The sequence below is a fragment of the Camellia sinensis genome, unplaced genomic scaffold (assembly GCF_055761805.1).
Source record: "Camellia sinensis isolate YWXY unplaced genomic scaffold, ASM5576180v1 Unanchor1, whole genome shotgun sequence".
NCBI classification, from domain to species: Eukaryota; Viridiplantae; Streptophyta; class Magnoliopsida; order Ericales; family Theaceae; genus Camellia; species Camellia sinensis.
Window position 1 is genome coordinate 27,073,071 of NW_028128987.1, and position 20,828 is coordinate 27,093,898.

Consider the following 20,828-nt stretch of genomic DNA (forward strand, 5'->3'; position numbering starts at 1 on the left):
GTGTACACTTCAGAAAAATTGACAAGTGTCCTATAATGTTTAACCTCTAATTTAGACGGAAGAAACAAATTGAAATCTTAAAAAATTAACAAGTATTCTAAAATTGGTAAGTTTAACCTCTAATAATTTAAACGAAAGAACCAAATTGAAACTTTAGAAAATTGACTAGTGTCTCAAAATTGTTAAGTATAACCTTCAAAGTGTAGGGACTACAAAAAACTATGAAAACTAAAGTGAAATTTGAATCAAACTACAACAGAAGTAAAAAGTGTAATTAACCCTTTTTAATATTTTCATCCATACTCTTCTAAATGAGTCAAGCCATTTTATCGATGATGCTCATGTCATCAATAACACGTGAATGCAACTTTTATCTATAACCATAGGGGGGGCTTTATTTGCACTCTAATTGAATCCTTCAATTTAATAAAATTATTTTTATTACTATTATGTCTTTATTTAAAATGACAAAATATATATATATATATATATATTTGATATTTAAAAAAGTGCAAATCAAAGTATTTTGAACACTCCATTCATAGTTAATCTTAATCTTTCCTTTTATGCTCTCTTCTCTCTTTCTTCAATTTGCATCTTCATAGTCAGTTACATTTTTCTTGAATCTATCGTTTTTGCATTCTATTTTATATTCAAGTCAACAATAGACAATAAAGAAAACATCTCTAAGTTGTTCACTACAACATATAAGACTTGTAGCTACTAACTATTTTGGTCATTAAAATCCTTATTTTGGTCTCTAAATATTTCTTTTTACAAAAATAAATTCGCCACCAAAAACGTCGCTAATATTGCATCTAGAAAAGTCAAAAATGACTTTTAGCAACGAATTTTCAAGTGTCACTGAAAATGGCAATTAGCAACCATTTTTTTTTGTGTGGAGAACATGAGAAATATTATATTAATAAACAATAATATTACATAAACAAGGCCCTAAAGGGCCATCCTAACCAAACAAAAAACAAATCCGTCGAAAAAAAGTTACGAATTAAGAAAAATCATCGATCTTCTCAAAAATGTGATTTGAAAAACAAGATCTACTTGAAAGCCCACCGTCCCCGTCGACGTCATCCCCATTGCTACTGCTTAACTCCGTCTCCGCCGCCGCCACTGGACATCGAATACTGCTAGAAGCTAGAGTTGAGAAGGAAGTACATCCACAATGATATGGGATATGGCTTGGAAGATGAGAGAACCATTGTGGGTGTCGAAAATTTAAAAATTTATGCCAAAATTGAAGGAGAAAACATTCGGAAACTGTAAATCTATAATCTAAAGATGTAGATTTACACTTTAAAAGTGTAAAGTAGGTCATCAGAGTGTCGCCAAAGCACCACCAAAAATCACCTAAACCTCTCTCTCTTTGTAGACTTCACCTCTAGCAACCAATTTTATATTGTCACAAAATGTTTGATTTTACAAGACTAAACATTTCGTTGCTAATACTTCAATATCCCAATTTGGTCGCAAAAACAAAATAATGGTATTTTTAAAAACAATTATATTTGGTTGCTAAAAGACAAAAGACTTTCTTTACCACACATTTGCGTTGCTAAAAGTCATAGTTGGGAAATGTTTTGTAACCATTTATTTTCATAGCTAAAAATGCAGAAAAATTAAATGTCATCCAATCATATAAAAAAAAAAAAATTGACATACACACATCAAAGGCACTCTATTCCCAAACCATAATGAGTATATGGAAAGTAAAATTTTACAAAAATTAAAACTCAAAGTTTCCAAATTCAATTTAACATAGTTCATTATGTGAGTAGATTGTCAGATCTGCACCTCCAATGCTCACATCACAAAGCCAAACCTCAGTCTAGATCAGTGAGGCCCAAATCAAAGTCATTCTTGTTCTCAAATTTCAAATGAAGAATAGAAACAGTTTCTTCAAAAGAGAATCTCTAGGAGGTCAACCTTGACCTTAAAAAGGAATGATGCCTCCAGGCTTTAAGCCCTGCTCTGTTACAATTAACTTGAACATAGCTCTATGCATAGGACATTCCACAAGCCCCTCAGATCTCTACTTCTCGCCATTCTTGGACAAGGGCATAGCAGCAACACATTAAATGTGAGAGAAAATCATCAACAAATCCTCCCTGCTGAAGAAAGACATGATAAGAAGTATAACCCTCCCTGCTGAAGAAAGACATGTTGTGAAGCTTCCTTCTGATGCAGCAAGTATAGCAACAGCTTGATAAAATCAATGAATAAGCTATTAATTCAGTGCACACTTCTGCCGAAGCTGGTGATTAAGACAACAAGTTTCTGTGTAAGCTTCCGTATGGTACAAAATCATGAGCAAAATTTCAAAACTCCAAAGGTCCAGAAAATATGCATTCATAGCTGCAAAATTGACAGTCACTCTCAGCCATACTTCATTCACACAACCAAAAGCATGATAAAGAAACAGAACAAACCATATCTTAAATACCCAAAGACATTACCAAAGAGTTGAATAGCTTCCCTAACTAAAAGCAATAAGATTCCCTAGCAATGTTGAATAATATCCACATCTTAAATTTAGTGCTTTCCTATGACTAGGACGTAATTATGTTTACAAGGGATAATTGACTCTTTTACCACCAACATATTTTTGTTTGTGTTCTTTTGCTTTTCCCCTGCCCTTTATAAGAAACAAATTCAGTAGAAGGCAGAGAAAGGAAACAACCCAAGTGTACTTTAAGTGTACCAGGGGGATGGGGATAAACAAAAGGCATGCTTCTTTGAATGTAAGTCGTGTACTTGTTGCATTAGTCGCAGGTAGGTCCAGCCTATGCTTGAATGAAAGTTTTAAGCTATGTCATGCAATATAGTAGCCAACATGTACTGATAAAAGTGCTGAAAATTTAATTGTTCAAAACTAGGCTTCTATAACAGTGAGCTCTTAAACCTCAACCTTATTAGTTTGTTTTCTACTTGGCTTCCCAGGATTTCACCTAAAGCTGAAACCTGTAGAGATTGCACATTCTACACTTCCATGTCTTTAGGATTAGGTTGTTTTGGAAGCTCAATGGAGTGGCCTAAGGTACTATAATTTCAAAGCCTTTAAATTTGGACACCAAATCAAATGTTCCCTTTATAAAATAGTATCAATAAAAACATAAATTGCTTACCTTAAATTCTGCATTCGTCTTTTCCTTCAAGAAATTCTCTTCCACTTATGCATTGATTTGATGTTGTCAGGTTGCAGTTTAAGCTTTTCTTCTTCATTAGGTGCCTTTCTTCTTCATTGGCCTCATGTGACAAATCATATAGAAATGCACAAGCAATAAAAACCTATAAATGCCATCATCTCCCAAAAAGCTTCAAAGAAAAAGAGAAAAAAAAATAAAACCCTGCATTCATGATATTTTGAATTCCTCATTTCAAAGCTCCAATGCTCAAACAAGTTACAAATGTCAACTAATGTTTCAAAGAGATTTTTTTGATTTCCAAATAGTTCTAGTGTTGATATATTCTACAACCATTAAATATCATCCTATATCATATATACCCTAAGAAGCATGGACACGGACACGTGACACGACACGGACACGACACGGACACGCCGACACGATAATTTTCAAAAAATGTAGGACACGACACGCGGGGGACACGCATGAAATATATAATTTTATATATTTATTATATGTTATATATATGAATATATTATTCAAAAATAATAAAAAAATGCAATATGACATTAATCCCTATAAATTTATATGATTTTTGTTTTATTATTGTATCTTAAGTTGTTTTGTTCAAACTTATAATTAGTTTCACATGTGTCTAATTGATAGACATGTGTGTTTAAGAGATGGACACGTGTGTCCTCCAAGTGTCTATAGAGTGTCTGGGTCTTTAAAAGATAGGACACGTTATAAAGAATGTCGGACACATGTCGGGAAAGTGTCCAAAGAGTGTCGGTGTCCGACACGGACACGACACGGATACGTTACCTTTTTAGAAGTGTCCGTGCTTCTTATATACCAGTTCAACCAATAAAATAATCACATTATTAATTGATCCGTAAAAGAGTCATTGAGGATACATCCAAAGTAAGTAATCAATTTTTTTATGTTCATTTCAATATAATATTATTACCATTATCAGCAGTAAAAAGTTCTATGAACCAGATTGCCACATATCAAAAGTACATGATTCACATTATAATTTTCGGACTAAAAAATATAATTTAATTTGAAAGGAAGCAAACCCAGTTTCACAAAGTTTTAATTTCCTCAAATGATGACACTGTATTTAAAAGAAAACAATAAGTATGAGTCAATGGCATTAGGGCCCACTACAATTGGTAAAAAAATTTAAGGGGTATCATTATTTATGTTGTTTTCCAAACTAGGTTTAGCAAATAAGAGCAAAGTAATGGGAATGCTGGGAAATGGGAAGAAAGACATGCCAAAAATCAAACGATGAGAGTAGGAAATGCTTATAGAAAACTACACAAACATTGACAAACATAAAGAATAAACGGCCAGACATGAAAAATGGGTTTGTTTAATTCAAAAAATAAATAAATTAATAGGATGGATGGAAGAGCTTTATTGTATAAAGTAAGCTTCATTTTAAGTTGATTTTACAGTTCATATCATCCAATTTCTCTTCCTATGCAGTTCATTATCAAAGATCATAGATCTATTAAACCCTAGCCTTCAATCAACGCATTTCGACAGCAGTCAAAGCGTCCGACACTGATCTGCAAAGAAAACAAGCAAAACAGATTAAAAAAAAAGTGATCAGAGATATGTACTGTGAAGATCTGGAGATGGATATGATTGTGAAAGGAGAGAGGAGGAGAGGGAGGAGCAATCGGAATCCAATGAAATGGGCGGAGTCGGAAAGAGAATCAATCGATCGATCGTCGAGAGAACTCTCTCTTTCTCTCTCTCTTACCGTCTCGCCCATCCCGCAAGATTCCGAGAGCTTTGTAACTCCCTTTCCGCTTTCTCTGAATGCTTCGGTGACTGTAGAGCCACCACCGCCATTGGAGGCATATTGAAGGTTTTGCTGCTTTGCTTTGGTCTTGGTCTTGGTCTTGGTCTTGGAATTTCTGCTGGGCGAACTCTTCTCAGATTGAGAATTTGCAGCAACAACCTCTGTGACATCAATCAGATGCTGAATTACTTCGCATTGGCCCACATCCAAATTGGCAAGAACAGAATGTGAGAAACATATCGATTGAGTGCCATATGACAAGAAAGCAATTACACAATGTCACAAGCTATGAAACAAAGCAGGTATTAACTACATGTGGCATCAAAGCAATGATATAAACAGAAGCAACAAGGTCATGGTACTAAAATGGCAAACCAAATCTGTGGAATAATAATCTAGTTGAGCATTCTTTTCTTGTGGATTTAATTACATGGAAAAGAAGTGCAAACCCATCACTGTAAGCATAATAAAGTGCTTGAGATAAGCCATATAGATGTACATTCAGCCTTGTACATCAGAGGAAACAAATTTGTTACTTTGAAAGTTCTTAAAAACAAATTTGAAGCCAGAAAATGATTTTTATCATATCAACAAAAGAACAATAGACAACTTTCTGGACCATTACTTTAGAGTAAAATGAAAATATTTATTTACCTCAGGAATTTTTAGTTTCTTCTACAAAGATAATTGAAATCTCAGCATGACAAATGATATATTCCACTGCAAAAAACAGAGTGACCCAACATAAGGTCTCAGAATTGCTATATGTAGTCTCTCTGGAATGGAACCCATGAATGACATAGATTATCCATGGCTTTGTGTGAATGTGATTGAGAACAACTTAAACAAATAAACTAACATTGCGGGGCCTAGATTCTGAATTGTACAACAATTCATGGACCATTAATGTAACCATTTACATTCAATCTTACTAGATCAATACGGTGATTAATTAATATTAGTCCATAAATTGTAAGTAGAAACTAATCAGAGAACTGAACACAATTCCAAAATTCTACAATCAATAAACAAATTAAATAAATAAAATCTGTTCAATCGGACAAAAACTTGAACTAATCACTGTGTTCTTCATAGATACACGTATATATGTATGTGTACGGGGAGGAAATAATTCTCCTCGTATAATCCTGTTGACCAAGTCCACGCTTCTCCGTACGACGTCGCTTTGTCCCCTGAAAACACAAACGTGAGCTAGCCGGCGGGTGTGTGCCGGAAACCGCTCCGATGCCTAAGTCAGAAAACTTGACAAATAGACAAAGCTCTAAGTTCTCAGAAAGAGTGTGTTCAATTACCTCTTCCAAGGTGATGTTTGTAGGCCTTTATAAGTTTCCCGTGGCACAATCCTAGTAGGACTTGTACTTCTCCATGCAGAGTCCTCCTAGGATTCATTCTCCTAAGGATAATGCTTATCCTTTTACACCCTCCCCACTGCTTAAACCAAGTGGGATGGTTTTCTTCATGGCCGAACTACCACATGGCCGAAATAACACGGGCTATGCTGAGCCACAGAGAAGGCCGAACTATCCTTAGCTCGGTCTTCTCCTTTAACTCATTACTTCGGCTGTCCCTGTTCAGCCTTGGTATGCTTAGATCAGACTTCCAAGTAACAAGTTTTGACCGACCTAACCAGATTGTGTCATGACCGGACTAACTCTGAAACCGGTCCTCCCAGAACATACTGCGACCGGACTAACTCTAAGACCGGACCTACTCCGAGTTGTCTCTGGATTGGAGTAGCCTTACTCTTCCTTGGGCCGAAGCTACTATCTCTTCTTGAGCCGGAATAAACTCACCTCCTTGGGCCGAAGTAACTCTGTCTCCCCAAGGCCGGAATAACCTTGCCCTCTAGGTCGGAGTATTTAGTACGGCCTTTTTACGCAGTCCTACGCGTCTTGGGCCTTAATGCCCAACTCTCGGCTCGGCCCAATTTTTCCCAAAAATTACCCTCTCAATTGCCCCTTAATTCCATCTGTGCAACATGATTGGGATTACCAGCCTTTTGGCCGAGCTAGAGTTTGTTACGCTTTTTCAGCCGAGCTAAAAAACCCTTTTAGCCTTTCCAGCCGAACTAAGTTTACCTCGGGTAACACTATGTCCGGTCAAAAACGTCTCTTCAATCATAGTGTCTGTAACGCTTCCCATTCCAGTGACACGTGGCAGGCTCTGATGGGCTAAGGACGGCTGTCACGCCGTCTTCGTGCTTTGAGATCTCGAGACGGTTCCCGCCCAAATTTTGGGCTCTCTAACAAAAGTGAACCCTAAGGCTAGGGTATCTTCACTTTTACCACCTTCATACTCTCCCTCTGCTTTTTTGGCTGCTCGAGTTCTTGAGCTTTAAGCTTACTGTGTTCGTGCTTCCGTTGCTGCCACTGCTTCGTCTTCAACTTCTTCTTCTCCAAACTGGTAAGTTCTGAGAAAACTTGTTGTTGTTGTTTTTGCTTTCTTCATTTCTGTTTTTTCTATCTGGGTGAAGCATGCTCGTGTATTCCTTGTTTTTGCTTCTGTACTTTCATGAAAAAATGAACAGAACTTGTATGTGTATGAACTGTTATGTAGAAAAACAAGCCTTAGATCCAAAATCACATTGCGGCCGAACTAGGATTCTGTTTGCCCCTAATACGTAGACTTCTGTAGTCAATAACCGAACTAGAACTTGTAGGAATGTCAGTAGTTTCTTCTGAACCACTCTAGCCAAGATAAGATTACCGAACAAGCTTGCATATACCGAACTAGGTACTTCGGTCTCCAACCGAGCTAAGACCTTGGGGCCAGGCCGGCTTTCTTAGTTCTGAAACCGAACTCAGAAAGCCGCCCCTAGGGGCTCAGCCGGAGTAACTTTCCTCATATCGCAACCGATTTAGGCCTTGGGACTAAACCAGCTTTCTTAGTTTTTTTAGACTGAACTCAGAAAGCTGCCCCTTAGACGTTAAACCGGTCTAAACTGCTCGAAACCGAGCTAGGAAACCTTCTGATGAGCCGAGGTAGAACCAGCCTACTAAGCCAAAGTAGGATTTGTATATCTTGCTTATAATTTGTAGCGCGGTCCAACGATCTGTGCTTAACCCCTTTGTTTTCTACTTTGCAGACTTAGGTTGCCCAGGCACTCCTGCGTGTGCTCAACCGAGCTACTGAGCCTAGTTTTTGTACCGAAATAATTTATTCATAAATTATACGACAAATGGGTAAGTATAGATATTTAGTCGAAACCCCTGGTGGCATGGCCGAATTTAGGCAAGATTACCAGATTCCTGACGATGTCCATCTGGCGCTGGCCAAAAAAGATGCTACCCCCTGGAACAATGAAGGCTTTGTGCCTTTTACCCTTCAATCCATAATAGAGACCGGACTACGGTTTCCTGTCCAACCGCTAATCTGCGAATTTCTTAGACAGACTAGGCTATGTCCCACCCAACTATCCACCAATACGTACCGTATTATCATGGGGATAGGCGCATTAAACCACCAAACCGGACTGAATCTTGGTCTAGCCGAGATCTTTCATCAATACTCTATCGGCTCAAAGAATGCTGGGTGGGTCTACTACCTTAGAATTCGCCGCCGTCGAGAGAAGATAATCAAGCACACTCCGGACAAAGATCTTAACGATGACGATTTCTTTTGGGTCTCTGGGAACTTTGAGGATTTTCAAGCTCAAATTCCTGGCCGACCTATAGATTGGAAAATGGGAGAGCCTGGTAATTTTACTTCGGTCTTCTGCTTTGTAAGTTATCTCGGTTGTTTAGTCTGTTAGCCGAACTAACACTTCTCTTTTTTGCAGATTTTGCCCATCTCCATTCCCTGTATAGCTATCCTAACCTCGGAGTCTTGCGAGCCGCTTTTCGGGTTAAAGAAAGGGATTGGGCCAAGCTTCTAAATTTCGAACCGACCTACCGTTACAGCGGTCGACGAAAAGCAAAGGTGACTGACTTCCTTCTTGAAGAGGCACCGGAACCGGACCCAACTCTGCCCGAGATAAGACTTGTCCCTTTATCCGCAGAAGAAGAGATGGCGAAAAGGAGTAGAGTCAGGGCCCTTCTCACCGAAACAGCTAGGCCCGAAGTGGCGCCTTCCAGCCAACCGCAGCCTGCTGTTGTCGCCCTTCCTTCCCAACAGCCATCCTCTTCCCGCCGAACCAAACGTGCCCGAACTTCCGAACCCGAACGGGTTTTGATTGATGAAGAAACTCCTATTCAGCCGAGCTTACCACCGAGCCCCCAACCGGAGTCATCCGACCGAACCATCGGCTGCTGGGCACCGAAATTAACCTTCAACGACCGAGACATTCTAGACACAGACTCGGTCGTTGCTGAGAAAGACCACCTGTTGGCCATCAACCTGGCCAAGAGCGTGTGTCTGCCCAAAGACATGGAACATCACCAAAAACAGTTAACCACCGAGCTGAAGTCCATCCGGTCTGCTACTAAGTCCATGATTCTGGTTAGTGACTTCGGTTGCTTTTCTGTTTATGTTTCTTTTTCTTTTTAACTCTTTCTTCGGTTAAAGGGAAGTTGTTTGCTTTGTCAGGCCATTCAAAAGAACCAAATCACCCACAGAAGAGTACTGGAGCTGAGGAAAGTGACAAGGCAAGCGGCGGCCGAGGCAGAGGCGAAATCGGCCGAACTAGAGTCGGCCAGAAAGGAAATGGCCGAACTCCGAGGTGAGGTCGGTCGTTTGACCGGAATGGTTAGTTCGGCCGAGGCCGAAAAACAAAAGACTGCCATTGTGCTGAAGGACAAGTACTTGCGTGAGCTGGTAAAGCTTGAAAGAAAGAAAGACGCCGAAATGAAGGAGAAGGCGAAGGAGGCTGAGAAACAAGGTTTCAAGAGGGCTGAGGATGCTTACGCCCAACAATGTGACGCTGCAAAGGAGCTGTTCTTCAAATGCGGCTGGAGGGCGGCAGTGGAGAAGCTCGGTCAAGATCAACAGACCGAGGTCTTCAACCCTCCAGATTATTTTATACCGAAGTCCCTGGCGGAGTACGCGGCCGCTCTGCAACAACAGTTTTTGGAAGGCTCTGACTCTGATGATGCCTCTGATGAAGATACTCCGGCCGAAAATGTGGACCAGCCAGTTCGGTCGGTGCCCACTGCTGAAGACCTAACTGTTGATCCTCCCAGTATAACCGTAGCCGAAGTGGCTCACCCTAGTGTGAATGAGCTCCCTCCGGAGACCGGTCTTCAAGTTGATGCCGATGCGGTTTTCGACGCTGAAATTGATGAACTTTTCTCTTGACTCTTTTACTTTTTCTCCTTTGTAACCGAACTAAGCCCCCTTGTAATTGACTTCTCTTTGAATGAAAATTTTGCTTCTTTTATTCCGGTTATTGTGTGTATGCTTGCATTTTGTAATGTCTTCTATTACTCCAAGTGTTATTTCGGTTTTTGGTTGGTTAAACTATACTTACCAGCCAACCACTCCTTAGCCGACATAATTACTTCGGCTGAGGAGTATTAAGTGTTGGTTTAATCCAGCCAACCACTCTTCAGCCTTACACTTACTTCGGCTGAGGAGTATTAAGTGTTGGTTTAATCCAGCCAACCACTCTTCAGCCTTACACTTACTTCGGCTGAAGAGAAACAAGAGTTGGTTCTTCAGCCTTACACTTACTTCGGCTGAAGAGTAACAAGTGTTGGTTTATTCCAGCCAACTACTCTTCAGCCATACACTTACTTCGGCTGAAGAGTAACAAGAGTTGGTTTATTCCAGCCAACCACTCTTCAGCCTTACACTTACTTCGGCTGAAGAGTAACAAGTGTTGGTTTATTCCAGCCAACCACTCTTCAGCCATACACTTACTTCGGCTGAAGAGTAACAAGAGTTGGTTTATTCCAGCCAACCACTCTTCAGCCTCACACTTACTTCGGCTGAAGAGTAACAAGTGTTGGTTTATTCCAGCCAACCACTCTTCAGCCATACACTTACTTCGGCTGAAGAGTAACAAGAGTTGGTTTATTCCAGCCAACCACTCTTCAGCCTCACACTTACTTCGGCTGAAGAGTAACAAGTGTTGGTTTATTCCAGCCAACCACTCTTCAGCCATACACTTACTTCGGCTGAAGAGTAACAAGAGTTGGTTTATTCCAGCCAACCACTCTTCAGCCTCACACTTACTTCGGCTGAAGAGTAACAAGTGTTGGTTTATTCCAGCCAACCATTGAAGTTAGTTTTTCCAGCTAACTTGGAATAGAATGCTTGCAATAAACTTAGTCTCTAAAGCTAACTTTTACAAAGAATAATTTGTGCTAAAAAGAATTGCTCATTTTATTGAAGGAAGAGAAAATTACATAATGTTCGAAAGAGAAAGGCTAAAAGTAAAATATCTTGAGATTGGCCGTATTCCATGGCCTAGGGATTGCCTTGCCATCCTTGTCTTCTAGGTGGTATGCCCCTTTGCCGGCTAACCCAACCACTTTATAAGGACCTTCCCAATTTGGGCCTAACTTGCCGTCTCCTGGGACCAAGGTGTTTCCCATTACTTTGCGCAATACCCAATCGCCAATTTTGAATTGTCTTGGATGAACCTTTTTGCTGTATTTTTTGATTAACTCTCGTTGGTACGCGGCGATGTGGACCAATGCTCTTTCTCTTCTTTCTTCTGCAAGGTTGAGTTCTAAGGCTATGGCTTCTCCATTTAAGTCTGGATCAAAATTTTCGCTTCGAATTGTGGGAAGGCCAACTTCTAGTGGGATCACTGCTTCCATGCCATAGGCTAAGGAAAATGGTGTTTCTCCAGTTGATCGCCGAGGTGTGGTGCGGTAAGCCCATAAAACATGAGGAAGTTCATCCGCCCACTTGCCTTTTGCTTTCTCTAGCCTTTTCTTTAGTCCATCCAAGACGACTTTATTTGATGCTTCAGCCTGCCCATTTGCTTGAGGATACGCCGGTGTGGAATTGTAGAACTCTATCTTGTATTCTTCACAAAAGCTTCTGAAGATTCTGCCGTCGAACTGAGTTCCATTGTCTGAGATCAGTGCTTTTGGTATGCCAAACCGAGTGATAATATTTTGCCAAACAAACTTCTTCACATCTTTTTCTTTGATTGACGCCAATGCTTCTGCTTCTATCCACTTTGTGAAGTAGTCTGTTGCTGCGAGAAAGAATTTTCTGCCTCCGGGTGCTGTTGGAAGTGGTCCTACTATGTCTAAGCCCCACATTGCGAAAGGCCATGGGCTAGTTAAAGGTAGGAGTTCTCTTGCTGGTTGATGTATTTGGTGTGCGAATTTCTGGCATTTTTCACACTTCTTCACGTATTTCTCTGAGTCTGCTTGCATATATGGCCACCAATATCCTTGTGAAATAGCCCTGTAGGCGAGCGACCTTCCCCCTTGATGACTTCCACATACCCCTTCATGTATTTCGAACAGGAATGCTTCTACTTTGCTGGGATGAACGCACTTGAGGTAAGGCCCAGAGAACGACTTCTTATATAATGCCAAAGATGGAGATAGCCAAAATCGTTGTGACTTCGACCTTATTCTGTTGGCTTCTTTTTTCTCTTCAGGTAGGATGCCGTCTTTCAAGAACAGGATGATGGGATCCATCCAAGAAGGGCCTAATTCTGCGCAACATACTTCTTCTGCTTCGGGGTCTTCTATGCTTGGTCTTGGTAAGAAGTCGATGAGTAATGGATGAGGGATTGATGTATCTGCCATTGAGGCAAGGCCTGCTAGCTCGTCCGCTCGGCTGTTTTCCTCCCTGCCAATTTGTTCTATCCTTACCACATCAAACTTCTTGATCTCCGTTCTGACTAGCTCTTGGTACTTGGCCATTCTGTCATCCTTTGCTTCGTATTCGCCAGAAATTTGGTTTACCACTAGCAGTGAGTCACTGTATACCATTAGTTCGGTTGCTTTCATGAAGTGTGCCGACTTGAGTCCTGCGAGAAGCGCCTCATACTCTGCTTCGTTGTTGGATGCTGGGAAGCCAAGGTTGATTGCTTGCTCTATAACCAGGCCGTCTGGAGAGATGAGGACTATGCCAAGCCCTGCACCATGTCGGTTGGATGCTCCATCCACAAAGAGCTTCCACATCTCTCCAACGAACAGTTTCCAGCAGGTGGAAGGGTCAGACGATGCCGTGGGGTCAAGGATGGTGATTTCTTCAAGGTCCATATTGGCTGTCTGCCCTTCGTCCTCGGTTTGAACTGCTGGTGAGCCTTTGTTTGGCTCCTCCTTGTCGTCCTTAATGTAGTCTGCCTTTGTGCTTGATGGACTACCTTTCACTAGGGGTTGCGTTATTCCGGCGTCAACTTCGGTCCCTAGTTCGGTTGGACTACCTTCCACTAGGGGTTGCGCTATTCCGGCGTCAACTTCCGTCCCTAGTTCGGTTGTGTCAGTTAGGTCGACTGGGCAGATATGATGACTTCCAGGAGTAAATTCCGCGACGAAGTCCGCCAAAGATTGGGCTTTTATTGCTGTCTTGGGTTGGAATTTGATGTCGAATTGTCCCAACTCCACCGCCCACTTCAAAATTCGCCCACTAAAATTCGCCCTTTCAAACAGAGCTTTTAGTGGAAAGGCCGTGAGGACGACTATGGTGTGGGCATGAAAGTAGTGCGCCAATTTTCTGGATGCCATCATTAATGCTAATGCTAGTTTCTCCAATGGTAAGTACCTTGTTTCGGCTCCCAACAATGTCTTGCTGACATAAAAGATGGGCAAGTGTTGTATTCCTTCTGCACGAACCAACACTGCGCTGACTGCGTGTTGAGAGACTGCTAGGTACAAAAAGAGTTCTTCACCAGGTACTGGAGTAACAAGTAGTGGTGGGGAAGACATGTATTCCTTCAAGCTTTCCAGAGCTCGGTCGCATTCTTCATCCCACTCAAACTTGGCCTTTAATGCTTGGAAGAACGGTCGTAGTCTGTCCGACGATCTGCTTATGAACCGGTTGAGTGCAGCCGCCATACCAGTAAGATGCTGCACTTCTTTGACTGAGTTTGGTCTCTCCAACTCCTAGATCGCTTTGATCTGAGAGGGGTCGGCTTCTATACCTCGGTTGGTCACCAGGAAGCCCAAGAATTTGCCAGATCCAACTCCGAATGCGCATTTGGACGCATTGAGGCGTAGCTTGTGTTTCTTCAGGATCTGGAACATCTCGCCTAAGTCTTTCAGATGGTCATTCTCATCCTTGCTTTTGACCACCATGTCGTCGATGTACGCCTCCATTGTTCTGCCTAACAATGGTTCAAACATCTTGGTGACCATCCTTTGGAATGTCGCCCCTGCGTTCTTTAGGCCAAAGGGCATGACCTTGTAGCAATATAACCCCCTTGGTGTTGTGAAGGAAGTGACCTCTTGGTCTGGTTCGTGCATGGCGATCTGGTGGTAGCCTCTGTATGCATCCAAAAAGCTAAGTCGGTTATGTCCTGCCGTTAAGTCCACCAGTTGATCTATCCTTGGTAGAGGGAAGCTATCTTTTGGGCACGCTTTGTTGACTGTTTTGTAGTCGACGCAGACACGCCATTTACCATTCTTTTTTGGCACTACGACGGTGTTGGAGATCCATTTTGGGTAGTGCACTTCCCTTATCGCTCCTGCCTCCAGCAGGTTGCCTACCTCTTCTGCCACTATTTCGGCGTGGTGGAGTGCCGATCTGCGCGTGCGTTGAATGACTGGTCTGGCGGAAGGGTGGACATTGAGTTGGTGACTGATGAAGTTTGGATCAATGCCTGGCATGTCGTAAGGTGTCCAGGCAAACACTTCGATATTGGAAGTCAAGAATTCCATGACCTCTAATCTCTCAGCGCTGGACAATGATGAGCCAAGCAGGAAGAACTTATCCGGGTTCTTCTCATCTATTTTTACCTCCACCAAGTCTTCCACCGCTTTCTGATTAGCTTCTTTGCCGACGTCAGCGAATAGTTCATTACTTTCTGGTTCTTCCACCGAATGAACGTATCCTTTGGCAGCTCGGCTTCCATTTGCTGTGGCGAAGCACTGCTTTGACATGATCTGATCGCCATAGATTTCTTCAATTATACCGGCGTCATTGGGGAACCGCATTACCTGATGGTATGATGACGCCACCGAACGCATGGCATGCAGCCATGTTCTGCCTAGGATGATGTTGTAGGTGGAGGGGACCTTCAATACCCAGAACTCCACCTGTTTTGATACACTTCCAGCTCTGACTGGAAGGATTATTTTGCCGACAGGCCACTCTGGCATGGAGTTGAATCCAATCAGGGGAGAAACTGCAGGTGCCAAGTCTTTGTCTTGCAACTTTAGTTGTTTGAATGTGTCGTAATACATGATCTCACATGAACTACCCTGGTCAATCAGAATCCGCTTGACGTCAAAATCCTTGACTCGGAGAGTGACAACCAGGGCATCATTATGGGGGCAGTAAATTCGTTCCAAGTCCTTATCCGAAAAGGACATGACGTTTGTTGCCTCTGTCCTCCCCTTCTTGATGGCGGGTTGGGAACTTAATACTTCCCTAAAATGTTCAGCCTTCTTGATTGAACCTCTAAGCTCGCATACGCGCTCAGGTTCAAAAACTCTATGAATTACATTGATAATGCCTTGTGGTGGTGCGTCGTTTGGCATTCTGTTGGGTTGGTCATGATCTTGGGGGGCCGGTTGCGCTCCTCCTTCAATGTATTCGTCCAAGTGGCCTGCTGCCACCAATTCTTCTAAATGCTGTCTTAGGGGCGTGCAATTCTCAGTTCGGTGCCCCTTTTCTTTGTGGAAGGTGCACCGTGATCTGTCGTCGTAATTCTTCTGAGCCTCCCCAAGCTTGGCTGGCCACTTGACAAAAGGCTCATCTTTGATTTCGCTTAGAATCCGATAAATTGGTTTTTTGAACACTGTTGTTATGGCAGTGCGGATTCTCAACCATCTTTTGTCTGGGTCTTCTCCGTTATCTCGTCTGCCACGCCCGTTTTTGTTACTTCGGTCCACCGTATTAACCTTTGCTGAGGTTTTCTTTTCTGGTACCGTGGCCGTACTTATTTTGGCTTTGGAACGTGCGCCATCTTCTTCTACCCTGATGTGCTGATGCACTCTCTCCATCAGGGCTTCCATGGTGAGGGGTGGCGTCATTGTAATTGAATCCCTTAGTCTATTCCCTACTGGTAGACCTCTTTTATACTGCGCAATGGCTAGATTGGTTGGGCAGTCTCCGATTTGGTTGAATGTCTCCCAGTAGCGACTGTTGTAAGATCTGAGAGTTTCTTTCTCACCCATGTCGATGGAGAGTAGCTGGTCTATCTCCACCGGTGTTTTAGTATTTGTCCGAAACCTTGTTACGAATGCTTCTGCCAATTGGGCCCAGGAGGCTATGCTACCTTCTGGGAGCTTTTCGAACCAAGTCAAGCCCAGGTCGCCCAGACTTGATGGGAAAAGTATGCACATTAAGGCCTCGTTTCGCCTGTACACGGCCATGACTTGGCGAAAGTGGCTCAAGTGTGAATACGGGTCCGTCTTTCCTTCATATGTATTGAACTTCGGCTGAAGGAAGCCTGATGGTAGGGGAGCGTTTTCGATCGCTGGGACAAACGGCGAAGTCTGTAGCCTTGCCAATGCTTTGTCCGCTGGTTCGTAGGCCGGTTGCGGTATTGGCATTCCAACCTCGACGCTTCCATGCGTTCGAGGAGCCAACCGTTGTAGGGCCGAAATTCGGTGTGGATCCCTTGTCCTGGCATCCTCCTTGCATCGTGCTTTTTCTTCTAGCACGGTTCGTAAGTCGGATGACCTGGGTAGCTCGGTTTGTCTGGATCTGGTTTGGTGTGAATGTGAAGGCCAATACGTACTTCCTTCAGTATATGATCTTTCGGATCTCGTCCTCTCAGACCTGGAGTGACGAGTTCTTGAAGATAAGGAGTGAGTGTCGCCTGTCCTGAGGCTTCTGCTCTCTCCTTGGGAGGGCGTAGTATTCCTACTACGATTCTCTGAGTGGCGAGGGGGCGTTTTATGCTTGCGCCCCTCTCCTGTCGCCACATCTTTGGTCTTTATCTGGCGTTTTAAAGTCTCCATGTCCGCCGCCATCCTTCGAATTAGTTCATCCTGTTCCTTTACGCGATCTTCCAGGGCTTGAGGATCAATCCTCCTCCTTTGCCTGTCGGGACTTTGAGAGTGACGAGGGCTGCCATTCCGCCTTCCCCTGCCACTCCTCCTGGAATTATGTTGTTGGGGCTCCAAGTCCGCCATGGGAGGGACAGCAGGTAATCCCTCACGCCTTGCGCCCCCTTCTGGAGTTAGTCCGTCGACGGCGGACTGCGGCAAGTCTTCAATGTGTGCCATTGAATGAGAAAAGGAGAAGCTTAGTCAAGAGGTTTTTGTTCTTGTCTGTTCTTCCCACAGACGGCGCCAATTGTACGGGGAGGAAATAATTCTCCTCGTATAATCCTGTTGACCAAGTCCACGCTTCTCCGTACGACGTCGCTTTGTCCCCTGAAAACACAAACGTGAGCTAGCCGGCGGGTGTGTGCCGGAAACCGCTCCGATGCCTAAGTCAGAAAACTTGACAAATAGACAAAGCTCTAAGTTCTCAGAAAGAGTGTGTTCAATTACCTCTTCCAAGGTGATGTTTGTAGGCCTTTATAAGTTTCCCGTGGCACAATCCTAGTAGGACTTGTACTTCTCCATGCAGAGTCCTCCTAGGATTCATTCTCCTAAGGATAATGCTTATCCTTTTACACCCTCCCCACTGCTTAAACCAAGTGGGATGGTTTTCTTCATGGCCGAACTACCACATGGCCGAAATAACACGGGCTATGCTGAGCCACAGAGAAGGCCGAACTATCCTTAGCTCGGTCTTCTCCTTTAACTCATTACTTCGGCTGTCCCTGTTCAGCCTTGGTATGCTTAGATCAGACTTCCAAGTAACAAGTTTTGACCGACCTAACCAGATTGTGTCATGACCGGACTAACTCTGAAACCGGTCCTCCCAGAACATACTGCGACCGGACTAACTCTAAGACCGGACCTACTCCGAGTTGTCTCTGGATTGGAGTAGCCTTACTCTTCCTTGGGCCGAAGCTACTATCTCTTCTTGAGCCGGAATAAACTCACCTCCTTGGGCCGAAGTAACTCTGTCTCCCCAAGGCCGGAATAACCTTGCCCTCTAGGTCGGAGTATTTAGTACGGCCTTTTTACGCAGTCCTACGCGTCTTGGGCCTTAATGCCCAACTCTCGGCTCGGCCCAATTTTTCCCAAAAATTACCCTCTCAGTATGTATAGGCGGAAAGAGGGAGAGAGAGAGATTGAAAACGCACCAAATCGTTATCGAATCCAAATTGCTACGATCTCTGTTAAAAACAAAATCGATTTTCTCAAACTTGTATACATCTGCAAAACAATTGAAGGATAAATGATAGAAGATCAGAATTTGTGTATATATACATATTATATAACGGCTGGGCTTGCCTCCAGTCCGCCATCTGGACTTGAGGGTCCGGTCTGGCCCATTGGGCCTACTTCTGGGCCTCTTTTTGGTAATCTGAACCGTTCACATTTTAGAGTTTGTTGAGTGCATTATTTCTGTAAAAAATCACGACAGTCAGATAAGGAATATTATGAATTCATATTAGTTTTTAATAAACTATTAATTTTCTGACCGTCTATTTTTTTTAGACAAAAGTAATTTTTTACAAAAATAATATACTCAACAAACTCTAAAATATGAACAATTTTAATTATTAAAAATATATCTAAAAGTGGGCCCAATAGGCCAAACTTAATCGCATTATTCAAAATCTGAACCTGAGACAGCTCAAACCATTATATAATAATATAAGCAAATATCTTCTAGTTAGGTGTTTGAGGTTTGAAGGGCCATCTCTTTTTTCATATTTTTTTGATTTTTATTAATTTATGTTAATATATGTGGCAATAATGGCCTATAAATTAATTTTATATTTTTAAAATAATATTATAAATTTAAATATTTTCTTAAATTATGTTAATAAAATTGAAATATTGTCATAAATTACTCATCCTTCCTCTATAATAATTATATGGAACTAATTATTATGATATGATTATTTCATATAAAACTTTAAATCTGATTGTTTTATATAAAACTTTAAATTTGATATGATTGTTTCATTTGGACAAAGCCTTTAGCCGCTCGAATGCCATTAATTGCGACGAAGCATTGTTTTGACATTACTTGATCTCCCAAGCCTCTTCAATTTGCCCGATTGGGACAGGAAAGTGTATGATTTGGTGGTAAGTTGAAGTCATTGCTTGCATGACGTGCAACCAACCCCTCCCTAAGATCAAGTTGTAAGTTAATGGGACCTTCAGCACCCAAAACTCGACTTCCTTCGTGACTGACCCTGCCTTGACTAGCAATATGATCTTCCCGATTGGCCATTCCGGCTGTGAGTTGAAGCCAACCAAAGGAGAAGTTGCTGGAGCTAGTCTTTGTTCTCCAACTTCATTTGTTTAAATGCGTCATAATACATGATCTCGATCGAACTCTGTAGACACCCTATTTTTGACCGTCCTCAAGACTTGGACGTCATCGTTTGAACACTCGATGATCATCTATGCTCGTGTTCGTTTTGAGTTCTCGGGGGTCTCGACTACGCGCCTTGCCTCAAGATCTCTTAACTTATTTGTTTTGTGCTTGATTGTGGACCAAGAACTTGGGTTTTTGCCTCTGAGGGTAGGGAATGGCTTGTTGGCCATCCCCACACCTCACCGGCCATGGCTTGAGGCCACCAGCCTTGTTTTCTTGCTATCGGCCAAAGGTGTTGGCCGGTCGACAATGTTTTTGGTCGGCCGACCATTGTTTTGATCAATCGGCCACTTTTTCTGGCCAAGACCTTTTCTTGAGGAGGTTTGAACATTTTGAACCCTTGTTTTAGCTTCTTGAGGAAGTTTGAACCTTTTGAACCCTTGGTTTTAGCTTCTTGAGGAAGCTTGTACCTTTTGAACCCTTAATTTTAGCTTTTTGAGGAAGCTTGAACCTTTTGAACCTTTGTTTTAGCTTCTCCAAGATGTTTGAACCTTTTTAGCTTCTCCAAGAAGCATTGACCCTTTTGTTTTGGCTTCTTAGAGAAGCTTGAACCCTTTTGCTCTAGCTTCTCCAAAAAACTTGACCCTTTTGTTTTGGCTTCTTAGAGAAGCTTGAACCCTTTGCTTAGCTTCTTGAGGAAGCTTGACCCCTTTGCTCTAGCTTCCTCAAGAAGCTTGGCGCTTTTGCTACAAGCTTCTAAGAGAAGCTTGGCCCCTTTGCTCCAAGCTTCTCCAAGAAGCTTGGCCGTTTTGCTACAAGCTTCTAAGATAAGCTTGGCCCCTTTGCTCTAAGCTTCTCCAAGAAGCTTGGACCTTTGTTCCTCTATAAAAAGAAGAGCTCCTCTTCCATTGCAAGGGTTCCAAGAAAATGGTCTAAGGCACAAGAGTTGTATCTCTCTCTATCTCCATATTTTGAGCTCCAAAAGTGTTGGTTCTTGACCCCTTTGCACCACACCTCATAGCCACACACCTCCACCACTCATCTAAGGTCCTTGGAGGCCATTTTCAGAGGTTGAAGGTCTGATTTTTTGGTCTCAAAGCTGCTAGTTTTGTTGGAACTATAAGGGTAACACACTTTACCCTCTTTTGGTCTTTATTTTGCTTTATCTTTTAGCCATACTTAGAAGCATTTTCGAGCTTTGTCATAAACTGAAAAAGTCTTATTTTGAGCTCCTTTTGAAGTTTGTTTAAGATCACTTTTGTATTTGGGGTTGTTTACCCCCTCTTAGGCCTTGTTTGGCCTCATTTTTGTGCCTTTGAGGTCCAGTGGTGGGGATTTCAGTAGTGGGAATGGTGTTTTGAGGTCCTAAGAAGGAGAGGGTCATCCCCTCTCCTTATTGTCTTGTTTACTTGCATTTTTGGCCTTACAAAGGAGCC

The 20,828-nt window shown here is 42.5% G+C and overlaps 1 long non-coding RNA gene across 2 annotated transcripts; it reads right to left on the reverse strand.

Annotated features, from left to right (window-relative positions):
- Positions 1 to 1,671: 1,671 nt before the first annotated feature.
- LOC114275123 (uncharacterized) lies at positions 1,672 to 18,347 on the reverse strand. Of its 2 annotated transcripts, none has more exons than XR_014357589.1 (4): positions 18,203 to 18,347; positions 5,617 to 5,682; positions 3,144 to 5,123; positions 1,672 to 2,373 (listed from the first exon to the last, which is right to left on the reverse strand). It is a non-coding gene; the product is annotated as an uncharacterized LOC114275123 (long non-coding RNA). The 2 variants fall into 2 exon arrangements; XR_014357590.1 differs by having other exon boundaries at positions 3,144 to 5,150.
- Between the last annotated feature and the right edge of the window lie 2,481 nt (positions 18,348 to 20,828).